Source organism: Scyliorhinus canicula, chromosome 2, assembly GCF_902713615.1.
Source record: "Scyliorhinus canicula chromosome 2, sScyCan1.1, whole genome shotgun sequence".
Classification (NCBI taxonomy): domain Eukaryota; kingdom Metazoa; phylum Chordata; class Chondrichthyes; order Carcharhiniformes; family Scyliorhinidae; genus Scyliorhinus; species Scyliorhinus canicula.
The window spans coordinates 170,607,716-170,625,349 of NC_052147.1; the positions used below are offsets into that span (position 1 = coordinate 170,607,716).

The 17,634-nt window shown below is 49.1% G+C and overlaps 1 protein-coding gene across 1 annotated transcript in view; it reads right to left on the bottom strand.

Moving 5' to 3' along the window:
* The window catches only part of kcnh3 (potassium voltage-gated channel, subfamily H (eag-related), member 3), a 1,115,372-nt gene that overhangs the window by 639,821 nt on the left and 457,917 nt on the right, over positions 1 to 17,634 (bottom strand). The gene's annotated exons all lie outside the window — the stretch shown is intronic.

A 17,634-nucleotide genomic window follows, 5' to 3' on the forward strand; every position in this document is an offset into this window, starting at 1 on the left:
ATTTTTCAAGAAGATATTTCAAAATGAAAAAATGCTGCACAGCATGAACGCAAATAAGAGTAATCAGACTGTAACCAAGATATCCACTCGCACCATCTATCACACTCAAACTAGCCAAACACTTCCTCTGGGCTTTCAAGTGGCAAGTAGTTGTCATTGGGCTTCTGATTCTGGTTCTGTGCATAATGGAATGGATGTACAAACTTTGCAAAAAGAAAAGGAGATTCAATAGTTAAATGAACAAAAATGCAGAGTGGGGGTGTTAACATCTTACTTGGTTGTCTTCCTGGCCAATTGTTTGAAAAGATTAAGGGGCCTCTTGTTTGCATTCAAGCTGTGCAACATGTTTTCATTTTAAAATGTCTTCTTGAAAAAATAGACTTTTTATTTTCCTTATCAAATGCAAAATATAGATTGCTGAGTTGTTTAGTTTAGTTTAGTTGTTTCCCACCGTATAATCTTTTCAACTCATTTCAACATTGAGGTTTCAAATCAAGGTCATGTTAAATCTTTAATCAGACTCATCTGCGAGCTCGGTAACATAGTGATGTATAATGGAATGGATGTACAAACTTTGCAAAATAAAATGGAGATTCAATAGTTAAATGAACAAAACAAGAGCGTGATGGTGTTAACATCTTACTTCAGAACAGACCAAGGTTGTATTACAGCATAAAAATAGACCCAGGTTCCCTTTAACCTCAGAGCACTCTTGAGTGTCAGGAGAAATGTAATCGTGCAGAGGGCCTGGAGGACAGGAGCTTGTCACTCTACATGTTGTTCTCTCACATCAGAGAGCATTCTTGCATGTAGTTGGAGTCTGGGGACCAGTTGTATGATATGCATGTCATTTAACACAAATGGAAGATGAAATCAGTGATAAAATAAAGCTTATTATTATTTTAAAATAACATGGGCATGAATCACAATGGGAGTTATTGGGCAGGATTCTCCGACCCGCCACCAGGTCAGAGAATCGGCCGGAGGCGGCATGAATCCCGCCCCCACCGGCTGCCGAATTCTCCAGTGTCGGAAAATTGGCGGGGGTTGGAATTGCGCCGCACCGGTCGGCAGGCTCCCCGCCCCCCCCCCCCCCCCCCGGCGATTCTCCGGCCCGCGATGGGACGAAGTCCCACCCGTTCTATGCAGGTCCCACCGGCGTAAATTGGAGTAGGTCCCTTACCGGTGGGACCTGGCGGTGTGGGCGGGCAGGCTCCGGGGTCCTCGGGGGGGGGGGGCGCTCCTGCCCCAGGGGGTGTCCCACGGTGGCCTGGCCCGCGATCGGGGCCCACTGATCCGCGGGCGGGGCTGTGCCGTGGGGGCACACTATTCCTCTGCGCCGGCCGTGTAAGCCTCCGCAATGGCTGGCGCAAAGGTGAACCCCCCCCCCCCCCCCCCCCGTGCATGCGCGGGGCTGACGTCAGCAGCTGCTGATGCTCCCACGCATGCACGGACCTGCGCCGGTCGGCGGAGTCCCTTCGGCCCCGGCTGGCGCGGAGCCAAAGGCCTTCCACGCCGGCCGGCAGGGCGCAAACCACACCGGCGCCGGCCTAGCCCCTGAAGGTGCAGAAGATTCTGCACGTTTGGGGCGGCCTGACGCCGGAGTGGTTCCCGCCACTCCTCTGCGCCGTTTCCGCTCCGCCGATTCCCGGAGAATCCCGCCCACTGTCACCAGACTTTTTGTTGTGACGGTAATAACCAAGCTATCCACTTGCACCATTTATCACACTAAAAGTACCGAAACACTTCCTGTGGGCTTTCAAGTGGCAAGTGGCTATCGCCGGGCTTCTGATTCTGGTGTGTAGTGAGTGTGAGCAAGAAAAGTAAAAGCGAGGCTCCTCAACCAATTAAGCTGAAGAATTCTCACTGAGGCACACATGACTGAAATGTGGACAGTGCTGGTTTTTGGGAGTAGTTTCTGCTGCCTGCTACTTTCAATGACAGGGGGCTGGATTCTTCGCAGCCCCACGCCGAAATCGCATTTGGTGTGGGAGCAGAGAATCGAAGTTCCCAACCGAATCGGGCCCGGCGCCGCTCCAGCGATTCTGCGGGCCCTGGGGAATCACTCATCCGCGATTTACGTCGCACGGCTGGGGAGTCATTCCTAGAGGCCCTCCCAGCGGTACTCCGCTCCCTACCAGCCGAATTCCCGGCAGCATGGTTCTGACCACTTATGGCTTGTCGGGACTCTCACGCGGTGGCTGCGGACTCTGTCCGCGGCTGCCCTGATGCGGGACAGGGGGATCAAGCACCGGGGGGGGTGGGGGGGTGGGCCTTATGGGCGGCCAGGGCAGTGATCCGGCCGGTCCGATGCAGCAACTAGCGGCCAATCGGATGGACCTACATTGTCCATGTTGGCCCTCCATGGTGCTCGGCGCGACCGCTGTAGGCCGCCGCTGTGCGCATGCATGGACTCGGAACTGGAAGTGCGGGGACCCATATCCGCAGCCAAAACTGCGTGAGGCTCCCCGGGACCCTGCTAGCCCCCTGCAGGTAAGTTATTTTTTGCAGGAAACTAGGGAGTAAAACGCCGGCGTGGGGAATCCATTTTTGGAGAATCCAGCCCAGGGTGTCTGCCACCCAGAAACAGGTATGCCGTTGGTAAAAGTGGGCTGTTTATAATTCAGTGGGTACGTACAGAACGTGTGCAAGGTTTCAAATGAGTTCTACAGACAACTCAGATAAAGACTTCAGTGGGGCAACATTCAGAAGATGATGAGAATGTTCAAAGAGATGCTTGGTACATTGGCAGGTCTGCTGACAGAGCGTGTTGTCAGTGTCAAGGAGCAGGCAGGAGGACTTCCAGTGGCGACTAGTGGGAGAAGGTTGCGCATGAGGTAGCTCCCGCTATGGTCTTTGTTTTTTGGACTTTTTAACCCAATTCACCAGGATTTTGGTCACCAAAACTAGCCCATCTTATGGGATAAGGAATTTAAGGGCGAAAATATGTCAAAATCTAAGAAGAAGGTTGGTGGCAAGATGATTACAGGGAGTAATCCTTCAACATAGCCAGAAAGCCCACAAAGTCCACAGGAAGGAAGGGGGTGGACCCAGCCTTCGGGTGGGGTTGCTCATATCATGGCGGAAATACTGACTGAGGTCATGCCACAGGAGATTGAAAAACAGTTTGCAAAGCATTTTGAGGATGATGGAAACCCTTAAGCAGTCAATTGAGGAGGCACTTGGTTCAATCCGGGAGAAATTGGAAAAAACCCCAGAGGCGGTTAAGGAGCATGGAGAGGCGCTGAAGGGTGTGGAGACGGTCTTGTCATGGCAGAGGGGTCGAATTACCTCTGTGGAAGCTGAGATGTTGCTAATAGAGGAGAGGGTCAAGGCTCGGAGGGTAAAGGTCAAGGAGACAGAACCTCAGAATTGTGGGATTGCCGGATAGGGTGGAGGGCCCGAAGCTGACTGAATACTTTTCTCAGATATTTGTCAAGCTTTTGGGGGTGGATGGGCGATTGTCTCCTCCAGAGTTGGATCGGGTCCACTGAATACTCCGGTGGAAGTCTCGGCTAAATGAGTCTCCAAGAGCGATGGTTATTGGATTCCGCAGCTTCTAGGAGAGGAAGTGGGTTCTTCAATGTGCCAAAGTGAATCGGGACTTGAGGAAGCATCATCAGTATATACCAAGATGTCGGAGTGGAGTTGGCAATGCGGCATGCGGCTTTTAATAAGGCAAAATCAGCGTTATTCAGGAGTGGAGTCAGGTTTGGAGTGGTGTACCCAGCCTAGGCTGAAAGTGACTTTTCAGTCAAAAGATCATTTTTTCAATATGTCGGAAGAGGAGGAGGTTTTTGTCAAGGAGCATGGATTTGGACTTAATTAAATGGATTTGATTGGGACTTTAATAGGGGCGTTTGGGAGGGGTTGCACTTTGTATCTGGGGTTTTGAGGGGGCTACGTTTGGCAGGGAGTTGTGTCCAGGGCAACGGAATTCAGAATATATTGTCCCTTGGGGTAGTTTCATCCGTAGTCGGTATGGGCTGGGTGGTGTTGTTTTCTTTGTTCTTTGAACATACGCCCTGGGTGTGGGGGGGTTACATTTGCTAGCTGTAAGTTTCAGCTAATGAATGGGAATGAGGTGGGGGGAGGGGCTGCAGCTTGTTGGACCTGCTTTCATAGAATTAAATAGAATTTCATAGAATTTGCAGTGCAGAAGGAGGCCATTCGGCCCATCGAGTCTGCGCCGGCTCTTGGAAAGAGCACCCTACCCAAGGTCCACACCTCCATTCTATCCCCATAACCCAGGAACCCCACCCAACACTAAGGGCAATTTTGGACACCAAGGGCAATTTTAGCATGGCCAATCCACCTACCCTGCACATCTTTGGACTGTGGGAGGAAACCGGAGCACCCGGAGGAAACCCACGCACACACGGGGAGGATGTGCAGACTCCGCACAGACAGTGACCCAAGCCGGAATCGAACCTGGGACCCTGGAGCTGTGAAACAATTGTGCTACCACAATGCTACCGTGCTGCCCTTGCTTGGCAAGTTTCAGTGAGCCTAGCTTATTTAAAACAAATTACTGCGGATGCTGGAGTCTGAAACTAAAGACAAAATTCTCGAAAATCTCAGCAGGTCTGTCATTCAATATTTCCCACTTTTTCTGCATTATAGCTTTAACAAAGGGTCATCTGGACTCGAAACGTTAGCTATTTTCTCTCCCTACAGATGCTGCCAAACCTGCTGAGATTTTCCAGCATTTTCTCTTTGGAGTCTAGCTTATTTGTTTGGTGAGGGGAGGGAGGGGGAGGAGTTGTTTTCCTGGAAAGCTTTTTTCAGGGTTATGGTGGGAGGAGGCCTCCCAGTCAACAAACAAGCATGGCAGCATGCAGACCTGCTCCTCACTTTGGCGATGCCGACCTGACAAGACTGCTCAACGGCGCCAATGACAGGCGGGGCACCTGATCCCCTCAGTGGGTCGGGGAAAAAGCAGCAGGGTCAGCAATGCTGCCTTTGAGGCACTGGCAGCTGCTGTTAGAGTTACCACCTCTCTCCTGGCATCAGTTCTGCCTACCTTCCCTCAAATTCCAAAAACCTCCTCCTCTCATCGAATCCATTGGCTGATGCCTCACACCCTCCCCATATTTGATCTTTAAGCTTGTTCCTCAGAAACTCCTGGCACTCACCAGCACAGCGCTTTCATGTCTAGGTGCGGTTCCCACACATGTCACCTGCTAAACATCCTACTGAACCATCAAGCTACGGCTCACAATGTCCTCTCTTTGTCCCCGCAGGAGAAGATAGCCCATAATAAGAGGGAAAGGCCAAGAGGCGGGGGAGAAGTCCCAGAGATTTGAGTCCTCACCACCTATGAGAAAGGGGCACTAGAGATTGCAGGGTTGCCCGAGGAGAGAATAGTGACTGACAGCGAGATTGGTCTACGCCAGAGAGGTGAGAATCCACTGCCCTTTCGCCCAGGTGACCTGTATCATGTGAATTATTGATATTCCACAAAGTTTTCCTTCCCTCTGACTGCCGACATGTCCATTGTCTTGCAGGATCACCATCTGATGAGACCGGGTCATCTGAAGTTGTACCCCGCCACACTACCCAAGAGAATACCTTGGAGGAGAACTCCGAGGTTAACACTGGCGATGCATCACAGCTATCACCCGCATCTTAGTGGGCGACATTGGTCGGCAGGCTTGGGAGCACTACCTGGTGACAACCGCACATCTGCTGATGTATATCGGGTGGAGGCAGGAACATCCAAGGGAGACATCAGTCAGAGATCCCGGGACTCAGCTGGATCCAATCAGCTGCCAAGCCTCTGAACAAAGTTCCCCCAGAGCTGATGAATATGATAGAATAGAACTGTGAGATTCAGGAGGGGGTGTTAGCTACATTCCAGTGACTGCAAGGCCGAATGGAGGAGTCTGAAAGACTTCAGGTGCAGGAGATGGTGCCGGTAATATGAGGCACCAAGGTCAACATTGCTAGTGTGTCGAGGCCCTCCAGAGCGTGGTCCAGTAACTGAGGACCATCGCTGAGGGCGTCAACACCATGGTACAGACAATGGGGAGCCTCTAGGACTGACAGAGCCAGATGACTCAGAGGCTTCTGTAGCTCATACCAGCTGCCCCTCCATCCATGGAGTCCTCCAGGGCCCTACGGGCACCCGCAGGGAGGAGGAAGCGCAGGAGGCCAACTCGGTGCCTGCCACTAAGGAGGCTATGGAAATTTTCAGTTCTTCTGAATCCCCCACTTGTGACACCAGCGCATTCTCAAGGGCAGTGGGCAGAACAGGGTGGCATGACCACTCCTCTGACACCGGCAAGTGTCTATAGAACACTAAGCCTCCATAGGATGTCCATCATGGGCATCAAATTCCACAGGGCATAGAAAGCAGTGTTGGCTCCACCTGTGATGTGCATCCTGGGGATATACCTAGACTGGACCACGGAAGATCAGAAGAGTGGGAAGCACTGAGTGGGCACTGGTGTGGTCAGTATCTGTAGCTAGGGAAAATGGAATTACAATGTTCTCTTTAAAACATGTCACACCTGTTACATGTGAAGCCTACCTGCACCCCCTACTCCCCAAACCTCCTTGGTAACCATTGTACAAGATCAAATTCCATCAATGCAGTCTCCATTCCGAGGATGGGTGTGAGCGCACTGTCAGTGGAAAGCAAGGAGTCAGGTTTTATCACATCATGAGGAGCACCAAAGCTTTCCGCACACCGAGTGATCATCTTTCTCCTGTCTTGTACAGTGACCTGCTGACAGTGCCACCCCTGGCCCATCACCAGGATGACAGGCTCGTGAGGTACAAGGGATACCCACTGAATACATGGCTGATGATGCCAGTGCTGAGGCCTGAGACCGAGGCAGAGACCCATTACAATGAGGCCCACATGGCCACCGTGCTGTCATTGAGCTGCTGAAAATGCGTTTCCGATGCCTTGAGCACTCTAGTGGTGTCCTGCAGTACACCCCCAGAGTGTCTCGCTTTGTGGTGGTCTGCTGTGCCCTCCACAATCTGGCACAGCAGCGGGGCAACATGCTGGAGAAGGAGGTGGAGGTCATGCAACCTCATCTGAGTAGGAGGAGAGGTGGACCTGAAGGGACCGGATCACAAACCCGAGGAGGAGCCGAAGCCGAAGGATAGAGGACACGATGCAGCGAGGGTCTGACGTACGAGGTGAACCAGGGAGGCCCTCATCGTCTCCAGATTCTTCTAGGACGAGGCTGAGTCCATCAGCTCCATACCCCCACTCCATTTTCTGCCCCTTGCCCCCCACATTTCCACACCCTCATTTCCCCCCATCCAAATCCTCCCTAGTTCCCCCTAACCCCATTTCCTGGGCCTCAATTCCCCCCCTCCCACATCCCGACCACCTTGTTCCCCCTTCCAATGATCAGTATCACATCACTCCAAGTGCTGCAGAAGTGCTGCTCGACATTGTTAGCCGGGGGGGGGGGGGGGGGGGGGGGGGGGGGAGCCGGTGGGGCTTTGTTAAGTGGACCAATTAAGGTTGAATAGTGTTGCCTGCCTTGCCAGGCTGAGTGTCAGGATGCTCGTGTGAGTTCCCACCCACTACCTCACTTAGAAATTTTCCTGGAGAATTGCGCCCTTAGTCTTGACGCCTGGGCTGAATTGCATGCAGTTGTGTTCCCATTGGGATGGTGTTTGTGGAGCAATTCCAGACCTGCTAATGGGCCAGCATTTAGCTGGCACAAATTCGGTGCAATTCCCGGCCCAGCCGGTGTTTAACCACTAGGCCGGAGTTAGCACCCAAGAGCCTGGCAGTTGGAGTTGTTTTTAAACACTCCATTTACCACACACGTACTTTAGCCACCAGGATCGCTCAGAGAAGACCTGCCCCCTGAATCTGGGAGTCTAAGGTGGACCCACAGCTCCATGCCCGTGAGGAGCGGAAGGCAACCCTCTTGCCCAGTGTGGCCTCAGACTCAAGCCTGCTCTCCTGAAAACTACTTGGAATGCGGTGGCAGAGGCAGTTAGCACTGCCAGTCTCACCAGGAGGAGACAGTTGGTGATCCAGATGGGTGGGAGGTCACTGCTGTGTCCTCTGCCTTGACTGGGGCAGGGAACCAGGGAGGGTTCCAAAGGTTGCAGTGCAAATGTCCTTTGGTTGAGGTGAACTCTGCTTCCTCTACAATTCGGCAGTGATTCTGAGGAGTGTCGACACCTGGTGGGCCCCTGATTGAGCTTGGCCACGCCTAACCCCTTGATGATGCAGCTCGGATATGGGTTGTCATGTTCTGTTGACTGGCTGAAGAGAATGATGAACTATAGAACATCTCGTTTAAATAATTTATTATGGAATAACTGCATAAGATAACTAGGATAAATGAAATAATAAACTACTAATACTAATTAACTATTGTAGAGCTACTGCAAAATACATCTATCCTCCAGAACAACCTGCTCCCAACTCCCAGACTACATGATCATGTGGTGGGTTTACACTGCCACCTAGTGGCCGTAGGTTGTGCATAACATTATGCACAAACTTGCTTTATGCATATCGTCACATGGGTGTCCAGTGGGGTGGCCTGGGTGGGCTCCCAGATGGCCAGAGGCCTTCTGAGCATTTAAAGGACACAGGCAGCACTTAGCAGTGTGTTTAAAAGGGGTGTGTTTAAAAGGCAGACTGCAGCAATGGCGGTCTGAATCAGGCCTCCCTGATCCCAAGGGGGACATCCAAAGTTCTTGGACTTGGCACCAAATCACCGTTACTGCCCCTGACCCAGGCAGCCACCCCCCAGCAAGCCCAAGGTTTTCAGACGTTTTTCAGTGTTTTTTTGTTTAGCCTCCTGCTCCCCCTCCGCAGCCATAGCGCCCAGGCTATGTTTGTAAATACTTGTAGTAATTCACACCTGTGAGAGCTCTGCCTGAGAGGAGCTGAGCATCACGGAAGGGAGGAGCATACTGTGTCCAACCCGCTAATCACATTTAACTGCATGCAAATTCCGGTTTTACATGCCACCGTGCGGTGCAAACTTTGTTAGCGACACTCACAAGCATGGTGCCCAAATTACTTGATTTGCTGCCTGATCCCGGTTGCCGTTTGCGGCATCGCGAGGAGGAGAATTTTACCCAGTGTTGCATTAATGGAGGTGTTGCTCTTTAAATTAAATGTTAAATATCAATTACTTAGATGAACATAAAAGATCCCTTGGCACGATAGAAAAGAAGAGATTTCTTTGAATCAAGCCCTTCCTCAGTCAATTGTCCAAGAAAACAGATGAATTGCTTGTTCATTCGATTACTGTTCGTGGGATCTTTCTACATGCAAATGGCTACAAGGTTTGCTGCACCTCAACAATGATTATTCTTCAAAAGGTTGTGAAATGCTTTGAGATGTTCACAAGATATAACAAGGTACTATATAAATGCAAATGCATTTTTCTATCTATTTTAATGGGAGGGTGGGTATGAAAGTGAGAGATTAGCTCTGTTTGCTATGTGGCTGACCTGTGATTCAGATTAATGTGAATAGCACGGGTTTGATTTCCATTCTGGCTGAGGTATTCTTGGGACCTATCCCTAACAGTGGAAGGCAATGACAAGCCACCACTGAGCAAAACTGACAAGAAAATGGCTCCACATGAAGCATACGCAGTCAATGAGTCAAGGGCCTGCCTTCAGGTCAAGTACGCAAAGAAGAAAGTCTTTGAAATGGAATTATATTTTTGGAGTTAAAACCTCCAACCAAATATGGCAAGGCAATTTAGCAGAACTGTTGAAGTAGTTTGACCATGCACTGAACTTACATTAATGAGACTTGAAGTTCAACGTAACAATAACCTTTTCTGAATCAACAGGTTTTTTATGGCCTTGTATATGACCAAGTGACAAATAAAGAATTAGAGTTTTGTATTTTGACATGGCGTGTTATAAAGAATGGCATTTAATGAATTATACACTCAATTAAAGATATTCCAAATCACACTACTGTACTTTTGGATTACTAATAGATACATTTTAACATTTAAAAAAGGTAAATTTATACATGTGCTTTAACATTATGTGGCACGGTCAGCACAGGATACAATCATTACTATGGATAATTATCATATTCATCATGGCTAATTATTGAGTAAGAACACCTGCACAGAATCGTGGGCATGTGAAGTTGGTCTGATGTTACGTCCAGCTTCTAACAATATAAACAACAAATTGTATTTATATAGCATCTCTAACATAATTTCCTGAATACTTCAAAGGAGAGCATTAAATATGCCACCAAGCCACAGTTGCGACAGATGACCACAAGCTGGGTCAAAGAGATAGATTTCAATCACTATCCTAAAGTAGAAAGTGAGGTTGAGATGCAGATCGGTAGAAGATTTGCTCCGGCATAGGTGGAGTCAAGGTGATTAAACAGAGGTGGGAATGATCAGTCTTGGTGCTGACAGATATGTGGTTGGAATCTCATCTCTGGGTCTCTAAGGTTGTGACCTTGAGAAGTGTAGGGAGGGACTCTGGGCGGGATTCTCTGGGAATTGGCGGGGCGAGCAGAAACGGCGCAGTGGAGTGGCGGGAGCCACCCCGGTGTCGGGCCGCCCCAAAGATGCAGAATCCTCCGCACTTTCATGGACTAGGATGGCGCCGGAGTGGTTTGCGCCCCGCCGGCCGGCGTGGAAGGCCTTTGGCGCCGCGCCAGCCGGGACCGAAGGGACTCCGCTGGCCGGCGCGGGAGCGTCAGCAGCTGCTGACATCATCCCCGTGCATGCGCAGGAGGGGTTCACCTTTGCGCCGGCCTTTGCGGAGGCTTACTCGGGCGGTGCATAGGAATAGAGTGCCCCCAAGGCACAGGCCCGCCCGCGGATCGGTGAGCCCCGATCGCGGGCCAGGCCACCGTGGGGGCACCCCCAGGGGCCAGGTCGCCCCGCGCCCCCCCGAGGACCCCGGAGCCTGCCGGTGCCGCCAGGTCCAACCAGTAAGGAACCAACTTCAATTTATGCAGGCGGGACTGGCATAGAACGGGCAGGAGAATTGCTGGCGGGAGCCCGCCGACCGGGGCAGCGAGATTCCCGCCTCAGCCAAATCTCCGGCGCTGGAGAATTCGGCAACTGACGGGGGTGGGATTCACCCCCCCCCCCCCCCCACCCCCCCCCCCCCCCCGGCGATTCTCCGACCCGACGGGGGGTCGGAGAATCCCGCCCCAGATTTTTACTGCCGAGGCCATGAAAGTCTGCCCACTAATTGTGCAGCAATTTAAAGCAGAGGTGTTCAAGAGACCAGTATTAGAGTATTAGATGATCATAGATATTTCGGAGGGTTTTGGGGTTGGATATGATTACAGAGATGGGAGAACAGGGTATGGCTCTTGGATGGATTTAAAAATAGCAATTTTAAAATTAAGGCATCGCTTGACCAGGAGCTAATGTGGGTGCGTGAGCTCAGGGGTGAGAGGTGAATGGAACTTTCTGCAATTAAGGACACGAGCAATAGTATCATAGAATTTACATAGAATTTGCAGTGCAAAGAGGCAACCCGGCCCATTGAGACGGCACCTGCTCTTGGAAAGAGCACCCTACCCAAGCCCACACCATCACTCTATACCCGTAACCCAGTAATCTCACGCAACCTTTTTGGACACTAAGGGCAATTTAGCATGGCCAGCCCACCTAACTGGAGCACCCGGAGGGAACGCACGCAGACACAGGGAGCAGGTGCAGACTCCGCACAGACAGTGACCCAAGCCGGGAGTCGAACCTGTGATCCTGGAGCTGTGAGACAACAGTGCTAACCACTGTGCTACCGTGCCACCCCTTGCCGTGAGGCTGGCCAGTAGTATGTTGGAATAGTTAACCAGAGGTAGCGGAGACTTAAATGAGGGTCTCAGTAAAAGATTATTTCAGTCAAAGGCAGAGTCAGGGCGATGTTACAGAGGTGAGAATGGGGTGGTCTTAGTGATGGCATGGATGTATATTTGGAAGTTCATTCCTGGGTCACCAAGGTTGTGAACAGTCTGGTTGAACCTCAGACAATTGCCAGGGAGAGGGATGGATTCGGCAGCTCTCTCTCTCTCCCACTCTCTTCAGGTACCATGCTCTAAGATGGCATTGGTGACCATGAATCTCCAGATCAACCTTGCTCTAGCGGTGTGGATCACCTTTGTTGGTAGTATCTAGGTAGTCAGTAGCTAGGGAATAGAAAAAGGATAAATGTAAATAACACTCAAGCTTGGGCTAATAAGTAGCAAGTTAACATACACACCACACAAGTGCCAATCAATAACCATCTCCAGTAAGAGAGAATTTAAGTCTCCCTTTGATATTCAACAGCATGGTCGCCACTGAATTCCCCTTTTTCTGCATCCTGGCGGTTATCACTGAACAGGAACTGAACTGAAACAGCCATATAAATGTGTGGCCCCAAAAGCAGGTTGGAGGCTGAGAATTCTGCAGCAATTAAGTCATCTCCATACTCCCCTTGGCCAAATCACTATCTACAAGTCACAAGTCAGGAGTGTGATGGAATATTTTTCACTTGCCTGGATGAATGCAACTCCAAGAAGACTCAAAAAGCTCAACACCATCCGAGACAAAGTAGCCCGCTAGATCGGTACCTGATCCATCACCTTAAACCTTCACTCCCTCCACCACGCAAACAGTGGCAGCAGTGCATATCAATTACCACCTTCTCAAGGGCAATGTATGCTGGCCTTGCCCATGATGCACAAAACCCAGGAATTAATAAAAAAAACAGCTGCACCATATGCAGAAGCACTTTCCGGGCTTTCAAACACTTAGCCCAGAATGATGTTTGTATATTCAGTGGCTTGGTATTCATCCGATTTCAGGACCACTTACATTCTACAAATTAGAACATTGGGCAGGATTCTCTAAAAATGGGACTATGTCCCCACGCCGGCAGGAAAACCGGCACCAACGACTCCGGCGTCAACGGCCCCCGAAAGAGATGAATTCTCACCTTTCTCGGGGGCTAGATTGCCGCCGGTGTTGCCTCACAGCTCCAGCCGACGGAGAACGGCCCGCGTGGACAGCTGCCGTATTTCCGCACATGCACGGGGGTTCCCTTCTGCGCACTGGCCACCGGGCAATATGGTGGAGCCCTACAGGGGCCCGGCACAGAGTAAAGTAGGCCCCCACAGAACCAGCCTGCCCGCCGATCGGTCGGCCCCGATTGCGGGCCAGGCCACCGTGGCCACCCCCCCCCCCCCCACCCCCGGTCAGATCCCCCCGCTCCCCCCCCCCCCCCCCCCCCCCCACACCCCCAGGTCGGCCCCCGCACACTTACCTTCCAGGTCCCACCGTGTGTGAGGTGAGTAATGCATGCCAGCGGGACTGGGCCAAACTCATCGGGCACTTGGCCCAGTGGGGCCTGGAGAATCGCCGTGGAGGCCACTGTCAATGGCCCCTGACCGGCATGGCGGCGATCCTGCCGGTGCCCGAAAAACTGCGCCGGAAAATAGGGAGGCCGGCGGTGGGGCATGATTATTGCGCCCCCCGGGGATTCGGGTTGGAGAATCCCGGCCATTCCAACTGTTGCACTTAGGATACTGCAGGATACTGCTTTGAATTTTTCTTCTTGTTAGCATAATCTATAGATCAGGAAAACTTATATGCAATTCATTGGCCAAAATAAGTCAAGAAGACAGTTGCAGTGCCTCACAATACAATGTGCAGCAATTTAAAAAATCACGCAAATAGTCTCATTGAGCTGGATTCTATTCCTGATAGCTTGGAAATGTCTAGACAGCTTGTTAAAAGACTGAAGTTCAGGAATTCTTCAAATGAATCAAGTTGCCTTTGATTATATTTTCAAAAATAAATGGGCTGCAGTTAATGAAAGCTAAGTTTATATCTGAAAGTGAAGCCAAACCCTAAAGCAGACCTGTTTATCTAGTAAAAAAATGAAATGTTCAAAGCTGTAGAATAATTTATTGACACTGTTATTTCAATACTACTTTGCAGGATACAATATGATAATCTCTTGTCCAAATTCAATAGTGAACAGTAAAGACAATCTACACACGTATTTCAGAAGTAGTAAGAAGTATTTAGATGTGCACTTGTGATGCCGAGGAATACAAGGTCACATGCTGGAAAATGGGATTAGAATAATTAGGTGGTTATTGTTGACCTGCACCCTGTGATGGGCGGATGGGCCATTTCTGTCCTGTATGACTCTATAGGTACGAGACCAGCATCAGAGGAGAGGAGAAGTTAGAATTCCACCCCCCAAGTTATTGTAAATATTATCCATCTTCTCTATTAGCATTCATGTTTTGGTTTTGGGGTTGACTTTGGAAGATTTGATATTGTGAAATCTCTATAAAGGCATACAAGTCCAATCGAGTAGAAATATGGGTCTTTAGTCATTAATCAAATCTGGAGTGGAGTAATAGCTCAATTACTACCTGCCTGTTCTTCACGGGTAACAAGAACACCACTGCAAGCCATTAAAGTCATTAACACAGAAAAGTTGTAGTAGTCTCATGCTGTGATGCAGGGAATGGTCATTAGCACATTGATAATGGGTCTGCTTTATATTGTGAATGATTATCATACCAAATAACTGTAACAAGAACAATTGCACTCATGTAATTGGTTTGTTTAATAACCCATAGCATATCCACTTGTCAAATTCAAAGAAACAAAGTGTTTCCAAACCAGACACTAATGGCCTTGAAGTACATTATAAATTCAAGAGTAGTGGACCTTCTGTGAGTGTTGAATTAACTGCTTGGCTCTTCTCTTGCTCGACACAGAACTTAGTCATGGCAGAGGATTCTCAGAGGACAACAGAAATGCTTTGCAGTGTTCCAAAAACATCCCTGAATAGGCCAAACATCCCACTGTTTTATGGGAATCTCTGGCTTGTGACTGACCAGAACGGAGAAGGCTCATCTGGAAGACACCCATCACATTGAAAAACTTCTACAACACACAGAGGTGAAGTCGCGGCGTCAGCGAGAGCACACAACTGCTCAAACAACTCAGTTTCCCAACCTTTCAAGCACTACCTGCCTAGAGTCTGCAGATTGCACATTGGACTTATCAGCCATTTCAGAACCCCCTGAACAGGAAGAGTGGAAGCAAGTCATCCTCGATCCCAGAAGACTGACTCAGAATAAGGAAGTGACTACCAGTAGGAAGGGGAATAAGTTGTCTCATGTAACAAAGCAATCAGCAGTAAATCACAAAGAAAATACTTCTCTGTCATGATGGACAGACTTGGGGCACACTTCCAAAGAAATCTGTTTAAATACAATTATATTATACAAGTATGGAAAACAATACAAACACATTATTGATGCAACACAATGGCAACCGGGTGATGATAAAAGGCTTCCTTGGTGTATGAACAGACAAAGCACCCATTGACTTGATATTATGTGCAAGATGGAGAGCTGAATTTTCACTGAGTTTTCCTTGCAAAGTTACCCATTCCAAATACCAATAACACTTAATTTCTGGGCCTCAGTCTTTTAAGGTAAACACTGCAATGTATTGATTTCCTCATCAGCAACAACATTGTAGTTGGTCGGGTAAATCCCACTCAGGTGCAATAGTATAGAAATGCACACAGCTCAGGTCTCTTTCTTAGTGCCTGAGATAAATCCACAAGCAGCATGAAATTAGTCAGTATCTTGTCAGTCTTTTCTCTACCTGTTTTCCTTTGAGTGTTGTACATTTAAGTCATTTTACTCATATTTGTTAGACACCAATCTCCCAAATCTTGATGTTTCTGGTGATTGTAAAGGGGATGTGTATACGATTAACAGTGACAGCTGTCAGCTGGAATGGGACTTCCTCTTACAGTGTGCCACAGAGCTATCTGTAGAGGAAGAAGAAATGTCAAACAAATCTCATTCCAAAATCAACTGAAAATTGTCTCCTAATTTCTGTTTACAGAGGCAGAGCACCGATGATTTGAAATGCAGTAATATCCTTGATGTTGGAAGGGCGTTGTAAGTGCATGCTTGATTATGTGAAACTAGCTGCTCTGTTTGTTCTTTTCCATCACCTGAAAATCCAAGCTTGGCTTCACATAAGCCAATACTTATTCATTAATTTAATTTATTCTTTCATTTTTTTCAAACTTTCCAAAATGGTATTGGAATATTAATGCTAATACCTAAAATGGAAGCTTTTAACATTCCATTATTTTATTTAATAAATAGGTACACTCAGAGGGCTTGACAGAGGGTGGGATTCTGTCACCCCGGGGCTGGACCGGAGAACCGCCGGGACAGGCGCGAATCGCGCCATGCTGCCCCGACACTGGTCTGCCGATTCTCCGAGCCCACATTTTTCCATTGTATCAGAAACTTCAGATGTTGTCAGGCTCAATAATAGAACAATATTCTATCCTCCCAATATTATCCAATGATTAAAGCATTTAAAAAATCTACAATCTTTGCTCGATGAGTCAAAACGACACAGAAAGAGATCATTCAGCCAATTGAGCTCGTGCTGGATCTCTGCCGTGCAATCCAACCAGTCCCATTTCCCAGCTTTATTCTCATTGCCCTGCAAGTTTATTTCCCTCAAGCACCCGTCCAATTTCCTTTTGAAATCATTCATCGTCTCCATTTCCACTAATCTTATTGGCAGCACCTTACAGGTCATGAGGTCATTGCCACTCATTGTATAAAAATACTTTTCCTCCCTTGACCCCTGCTTTTCTTGCCCAAAACCTTAAATCTCTGTCCTCTTCAATCTTTGTCTACCTTTTCTAAACCTGTCATAATCTCGTATCTGGCTGTCCAAAACTCCTCTCAATCGTCTTTGCCAGAAGGACAACAATCTCAGCTTCACCAAATTAACCTTGAAACTAAATTCCATCATTCCTGGAAGCATTCTAGTAACTCTCTTCTGCACCGTCACAAAGTCCTACACATTCTTTTAAAGGGGTGGTGACCAGAAAGGGATGCAACACTTTAGTTATGGTCTAACCAGAGCTTTATTAAGGTTCAGTATAACAGTCCAGCTTTTTTACTCAAAACCTCAATTTATGAAGCCCAAGATTGCACATGCTTTGCTAACTTTTTCAATAGGGCATGCTACCTTCAAAGATCTGTATACATGAATCCTAGGATACTCTGTCCCTGTGTACCTGTTACAACTACGCAATTGATTGTATATTGCCTCTCAACATCTTTTTGCATTAAAGAAGCTTTAATATTGCTAATATTAATCCTCAAAGGGGGGAAGATTTCGGACGTGTACCACGTCATGCAGGAGGTGGATGAGGCTTCGGTGGGGGAGCTGAAGGGTAAATGGGAAGAGGAGCTGGGTGAGGAGATTGAGGAGGGGACGTGGGCGGATGCCCTGGAGAGAGTGAATGCCTCCTCTTCCTGTGCGAGGCTTAGCCTCATACAGTTCAAGGTGCTGCATAGGGCCCACATGACTGGGACGAGGATGAGTAGGTTTTTCGGGGGCGAAGACAGGTGTGCTCGGTGCTCGGGGAGCCCAGCGAACCATGCCCATATGTTCTGGGCATGCCCAGCGCTGGGGGAATTTGGAAGCGGGTACCAAGGACGGTGTCGAGGGTGGTAGGATCCAGGGTCAAGCCAGGCCGGGGACTCGCAATTTTTGGGGTTGCAGTGGAGCCGGGAGTGCAGGAGGCAAAAGAGGCCGGTGTTCTGGCATTTGCGTCCCTAGTAGCCCGGTGGAGGAT